This window comes from Nicotiana sylvestris, chromosome 12 (assembly GCF_000393655.2).
Source record: "Nicotiana sylvestris chromosome 12, ASM39365v2, whole genome shotgun sequence".
NCBI classification, from domain to species: Eukaryota; Viridiplantae; Streptophyta; class Magnoliopsida; order Solanales; family Solanaceae; genus Nicotiana; species Nicotiana sylvestris.
The window spans coordinates 36,283,994-36,291,163 of record NC_091068.1 but is presented as its reverse complement, the minus strand read 5'-3'; the positions used below and the strand labels follow the sequence as shown (position 1 = coordinate 36,291,163).

The 7,170-nt window shown below is 32.2% G+C and overlaps 1 long non-coding RNA gene across 1 annotated transcript; it reads left to right on the top strand.

The window, feature by feature from the left end:
* The first annotated feature begins 703 nt into the window (after positions 1-703).
* LOC104244003 (uncharacterized) lies at positions 704-4,612 on the top strand. Its single transcript, XR_715342.2, has 4 exons — positions 704-907; positions 2,157-2,232; positions 3,505-3,594; positions 4,366-4,612. It is a non-coding gene; the product is annotated as an uncharacterized lncRNA (long non-coding RNA).
* Positions 4,613-7,170: the final 2,558 nt, after the last annotated feature.

The following is a 7,170-nucleotide window of genomic DNA, read 5'->3' as shown; positions in this document are numbered from 1 at the left end:
TTCACTATTTTGTACTAATTGCAGTGACTTTTATTGTTGTATGTGGATGTATTATATATACACATAAGTTTATATCACTGATTTCTTGATCCAGTGTATGTTGCATATTGTATTTAGTTGTATTTATATGTATTCAGAATAACTATACTATGAAATATGTATTGATTTTGACATCTGAAATCTTTTTGTAATGCTTGTTGTATGTAGTAAATTAAGCTATTTGTGAAACAACAGCCTATTTTTTCACCGCATATCAGTTCATATACTAATACAAATATCACTACAAGAAAGTATAGAATTGGCAACAATTTTTTTGTAACAACAATAATATTGTTGCAAAATACAATAAATGACAACAACTTTATTTAGTTGTTGCGATATCACAGAATATTTACCCACAATTTTTTTTTTGTTAGCAAAAGTTTTAATATTGTTGCCATAGTTAACAAATAATATGATAAATTTTAAATAAATATAAATTAGTAACGATTGTTTACCAACAATACTGTAGTTGTTGGCTAAGTTTAATAAATAGCAACAGCGTAATTAGATTGTTGTTATATCATAGAATTTTTAACAACAAGTATTTTCTTGTTACCAAATTTTTTAGATTGTCGTTGCTATATGTTAGGAGTAATACAATAAATATAAAATATTAAAATAATTGGCAACTACAAATATTAGTTGTTGCTGTTACACAAAAGTTTGTGGCCTAAAATTTAGTGAATTACTTTTAGTTTTTCGCCAAAACAAATGCGCCAAAACAGGTTCCCTATTCTATTACTTTTTCCCCAAATTCTTAGCCCACAATTTTAGTTTCTATTGCAGCTAGGTTTTCTCTTTTCTTATTAGGCTAAACTAAGTTCTTGCGTGTATTCGATTATCGCTGTGTTCTACCCAAAATCTGGTGAGTTCTCGATTTTGATTTCGTTTTTAATGTTTGGTGCTTTCTGCTTTTGATTTAGCTTAATCGTATTCTTCTTCTTAGATTTTCTCATTTCAGTTATTGTGCTAAACTTAATAGGGTTTCTTCTTAATTCTTAATCATATTCTGCTTTTGATCTCTATTCCGTTTTTTTCTTTTTATGATGCAATTCAAAATTTTTGGACTAGAAAATAACTGATTTTTTATTGGGTGTTATGGTTATTTGGATTTGGTTTTGGCATTATTAATTTTAAGCATTATCTTTGATTATTATTTTTTTGCCTAGAAGGTACGAAAGTACTGTTGTAAAACTCCAAAGTTTTGGAATAGAAAACAATATGATTTTGTTTTGGGTTGTATGGGTAGTTGAATCTGGTTTTGGCATATTTGAGCATTGTCCTTGATTTTTCTTTTCACTTAGAAGGTCCTTCAAATGTGAAAATTCAATAGTAAATATGATTAGGAAATCCCACATAAACTTGTCATCAAGTAACTCAAATTACCATGCCTAATGGAATCACTTTAAAATTTTTAGATAATCAGACATGCCTTGCTTAAAATAGAAACTATTTATTCTCCTTAGTTTTAGTTTTCAAAGCTAAAATCTAGAGCTTCTTTACTTTTAGTAGTAGCAGATGCATTGTCTATTTTTTAGGAACTTTAGATTCTTTTTTTTTCACTTGCTATCTTTTTTTCTTGTTACTTTTTCAAGATGCTACTCATCTTCCTTTGCTTCAGTGGCTATTAGTTCAAATTATATGTTTTATTTTAACTATTTTCTATTATAGAGTCTTCTCTAACTTCTGTTTTAGACAATAAAATTGAGAGAAACTTAATTATATAGTTTTATATTTCTTCGTTTTATACTATTTCATTATAGGTAAGTATATGATGGAGTGAACATTGAAGCACATCCTCTTATTAATGAGGAAGAAGTAGATTTAGAAATTGGGGATGAATCTGATCATAAAAATGGGGATGACTTTAGTAATTTTGCAACAGATAAAGAATGTGTTTCTGAGGAAGAATATAATGAAAATGAGGATGATGATTGGTTGTGATCTTCATCTAGTCTTCAAGACAACTTTGCTTATTTCAATCGCTTTCTTCACATGACTTTTGTTTCTCATTATTTCTGAACATATCTTACCTTTTTCTTATCATTTTACTGCCTTCACTTCCACTTTGACTAATGTTCAATAATATAATTTTTTTTTAAAATATGTTACAGCCTATCATGACAACAAATGTGCATGTTTCTAGTAATACTGAACCTGCTGCTGATGTAGTTTCAAATTCACAGTCAGGTAAGTTATTTCATTTATTAAAATTCTAGCCTTTTAAAATCCCTAGCACATTCCCTATGTCAATGACCTTCATTCTTTTTTTTGGGGGGGGGGGGGGGGGGTTTAATAGAAGGGATGTTTGCAAAGAGCTTTAATTGTTACTACAGTGGTTACTTTGATCCCATATCTGCGTCGTGCATGCTCAATGGCTGCAATCTGATGCACAGACTAGGATGTATGAGCAACATTTTGTTAGTGTACATAGTGAGTAAAGTTAGTCAGAAGAGAAATAAACTAAGTTGGTTTCAAGATACCCTGAATAAGAGTCGAGTTGATAAGTACTACTGATCTCTGTCGTGGCTATTAGCTATTGCATTTGTTTTGTTTGTTGTGGTTAGTCAGTGGTAGCCTGGTAGTTTGCTTTTCTTCATGAATTATTTTTTTTATTTTTTTTAAATTGTTAAAAAGGAAAATCCTTTAGAGTTTCTGTTTCAGGCCTCTATGTAGAATAAGAGAATATTTAGGTTAAAATTCCTTGAATTTTAGTAAAAATTTTCACCAAGTGAGAGATTAATGAAGTTCAATCAAAATGTTGGTGCTCTACCTGATCTAGCTGCTCATTTGCTTAAGCTTTGGCTCTGCTTTGGTCTATTCATAAATAAATATACACTTTAGGCATGTATTTCAACTTGGAACATAGAGTTGATTCTTGAATTCAGTGGACGTCTCATTTCATTTTTTCTCGAGGCTTTGCTAAAGTAAATGATATACATCCTCATGATTGTAATTGGGCAGTTTCATACATTAGATGACAAATATTTACTCCAAATCTTTAACTTTAAATTCTTTTTAACTAATTTCCCTAACTAGGATAGACCTTGAGTGAGAATGCAGAAATCTTAGTTGGCACCTGTTCCATGTTCTTATTTTTACTGTACTCTAGTCCATTTTAGCTTAAATATTCATTCTAGTCCTTTTCAGCTTAAATATTCCTTTGATTTCAACTAATATGTAAGTTTTAGTCCCCCTATAGACATGCCATAATTTTACATTTGAAATTCAATAGAACATAACACTAAGCACATAATGGTCCTAAAGCACATGAAAGTGAATTTTCTATTTTCAGTTATAATAGAAACTAAAGGAGCAGTAAGCTAGATGTTGTGTCTTTATTTGAAGCTCTGAAAACTACTGTGTTCTGCTAAAGGAAACTTGTTCTAGTGTTTTTGATATTATAAATTAGCTTCTTCTAGGTTCTATCATGTTTAAGTTTAGTTGTACGATGTTTAACAGGTTGGACTTCCTGCTGCAATTTTTGACATGATTGCTAATTTAAATGGTTCAGATGAGACAAGTCCTACAAGTCTTATGGATGATACCATGGTAAGTAAACTTATTCTATTTCATGTGAAAGCAAGTTTCTATCTTATGTGTACTGTTTTTCAACTATATATGAGTATTGTCTAACATATATAATCAACTAAGACAATTTAGTTGGATTTGAGTTTTTTTTACGTACTACAGTATGGCTCATGGCCACATTTCATCTACTTAGACTTGGTTTCCTATCTCCTTAGAGCACAAGGATATAAGAGCCTATAGAAAATATCATGTTTAAGCAGGTCCAAAAAAGAAAAAATCCAAGGAATTCCCCCAAACAGGAAATGTTAGCCCAGAAAGAAAGAGGAAGAAACGAGGCAAAATATAGAGTATTGGGATTTTCTTTAATAGCATGGTTGCCCCTCTCTGTTCACCATTGATTTTCCTCCGTTATCAAAAAATCAACAACGTCATCTCTGTCTTTACTTTGTGTTTGTGTGTGAGTTATTTATTTGGCATGGATGGATGCGCCACAAAGAGGCAGTGATGATTTTTTTCATGTCCCACTCCTATTTTACATGGAAGATTTGCACCAAAAGGATCATTTGAATCTTCAATGTAGTTAAATAATCAAGGACTCTAAAAATATAATTTAGGAGCATGAGATTTTGGACTGAAAAATGTATACACGTTTTCCTCTTTGATCTTTTTCTTGTCCCACTTTTCCTCAATTCCTCTTATGCAGTTAAACAAGTTTTCAGTGGTTTTATTTTATATTTTTGTATTCTATTGCTTCTTTTTACCAAAATTTAACTATATTTATCTTCTTTATAGGATGAGCATGTGTAAACCAACATTCCTGGCAATCCAGTTCATGTAATGCACAAGCTGTTGAAAGAAGATTTGTTTTTCGGGTTACTATTGGAATATAACTTAAGGACCGTGGATATATGATGCTTTTGTTCGTTTTGTTAGTAAAAACATAATGTTTCGGACTATTTAGTTTTTGAAAGTGAGTATATCCACTGCATCAAATATATGTATAGACTCTTTATATATATAATATAATTTATTATTTCTACATGCATTTGTGAAAATCTGAAAGAATATATAAATTGTGTATTTAGTAACAACTTATAAATTGTTGTTAAAGTAGTACTAGAGAATTTGTTGGCAAAAAAGTAATTATTGCCACAATAATAGTTGTTGCTTAAAGTCTTGATAACAGACTATTTACTTTACCGCCAATTATTTTTTAGCAACAATTAATATTGTTGGTAAAAAGCTAATTTTGTCATAACAATAATTTTTGTTGCTACACATCTTCATAATCCACGACTTTATTGGCCTTCTACCAACAACAAATAACTTATGGCAACGGTATATATTGTTGCGCTAGGTACACTTATGAGCACAATATTTTGTATTGTTGCATATACCTTTCCCATCGGTGTTTATTGCAACAGAGTGCAACGACTTTTTTGTCGTTGCCAAAAGTACTTTTGGCAACAACATTGAATATATGGCAAAAAAATTATTGTTGCGAAATGCCTTCTTTCTTGTAATGATAGTCTCCGACCTCAAAGAAAAACTTACTCCAGAGTAGTACAAACAACTGGGTACTACTTGTTTTGGAAGTTTCCTTGAAATGAAGCGTTCTGAAGTCCAACATCAATTGTTCAGGTGCTTCATGGCTCTGCAGTTAGAAGGAAGTACTGGCGATGTATTTTCAATATACGTCAATGGTACAACATTATCTTTCTCAATAAAGGAGTTTGCGCTTGTCACTAGTCTCAAATGTGTTGGTGACCTTGATAATTTTCAATTTGATGAAAAGGTGCCAAACCGGATTGTTGAGACATACTTTGGGGGTGCAAATCTTGTCAAAAAGAAGGATTTGTTGACTTGTTTTGCTGAGAAGAATTGGGGTCATGACAACGATGGGGATGCCATCAAGATAGTTGTATTCTATTTAATACACATTTTCATATTTTCATCCGAGAAGGACACCACAACCATCCCAAGACTACATTTTGACTTGGTCGAGAGTGGGAGATTTTCTGATTATCCATGGGGTATAAAAGCATTCGAAAACCTTATAAAATCTATTAGCAAGAAGATGGATTCTCAGAAGAAGTACTATAGGATAGCTAGGATGCCTCTCGCTATGCAAGTTTGGTTTTATGAGTGCTGTTCAAATGTTGATCCCAAAATTGCACTCTGTGTTGATAACCGGGTACCCAGAATACTCAATTGGAGATCCACCATCAATCAACCAACCTATGCTTATATGATGAATGGCATGTTCACTGATCAGGGAAATATGGTAATTTACTATTTGTTAAGTGGCTGTTTTTTTTTTGTTTTTTTTAGATTATATTTTTGCTAGTGAATACAGTTGCATACAGCCTACTTTTGCATACAACCTACATTGTATTTCATATTTGCATACAGCAATGGTAGTACTCTTAGAGTGTATTTTGTTTTTCAGATTGTTTACAATGACATCCAGCCAAGCGATACAGAGCTTGCTATTATTCAGATTCCTCCAGTAGGTGTTGATGTAGAGAACAGTCCTACTCCTACTCATTCAGAAAAGTCCGCAGAGGATTCAAATGACTTTACTGCTACACCGCATCTTCAGTCTAAGAAGAAACATGCTGCAAGTGTTGGTCCATCTTCATCACCGCCCCACAAAAAGCGCAAAGAACAGATTATAGATCCCTCAAATGTAGAGACTCAATCCAAGATTCCTCCTGTGGGCGGATCGGAAACAGGTGAAAATGTTTTGCATGACAAGAAGCCGGTAGATTCTAAAACTGAAGAAGTATCTTCTTTGAGTAAAGATCTATATTCATCCAAAGAATACGTGAGTTTTTTATGCACATATTAAACATTATAGTGTAGTGCTTAACATTCGTATATTTTTGGCGCACTTTTCTAATTATTTCTGTCTTGCTAAGGTGATGGGCGAGTTCACGTCTCTGAGATAATTGATCAATAAAAACTTTAAGATGCTTTCTGAACATCTTCAAGACAATCAGCAAAAGGAAAGGGTATACGAGAGAAAGAACACCATAGGTAGACGTGATGATGGTATTGAAATGTCATATGATGCCAACTTGTAAGATAATCCTAAAGACCAAACACATAGTGATATAGCTATCAGCGAGAATGTAGAGGTTTAACATTTTTTAACCTCTTTAGTATATGTTTATATCTCATTTGTGCTCTTATTCAAATTAATCATATATAAAACATCATACACATTATGAAATACAAGTATATACATAATACTTCAGTATATTTAATGTACCTTGCTAGCTAATGTACCTTGGCATATTGTTGACAATGTTTTCATACCAGTCAACTTCAAGGACAAACTACACTGGATATTGGATGTTGTCTCATTCAAGGAGAGATGTATCAAAGTGTATGACTCATACATATCTGCAGGTCATGATGCCTATGTAGCTTCTGAGAAAGATAAGCTTGCTAAGCTTGTACCTCTGTATCTATCAATCAGTGGCTTTTATAGAGATAAGCAAGGCATAGATTGGTCTCATGACTCAGCATACACTGACAAGTCACATACTGATCCCTTTGATGTTGTTTTCATATCAAATCTGCCTCAACAAA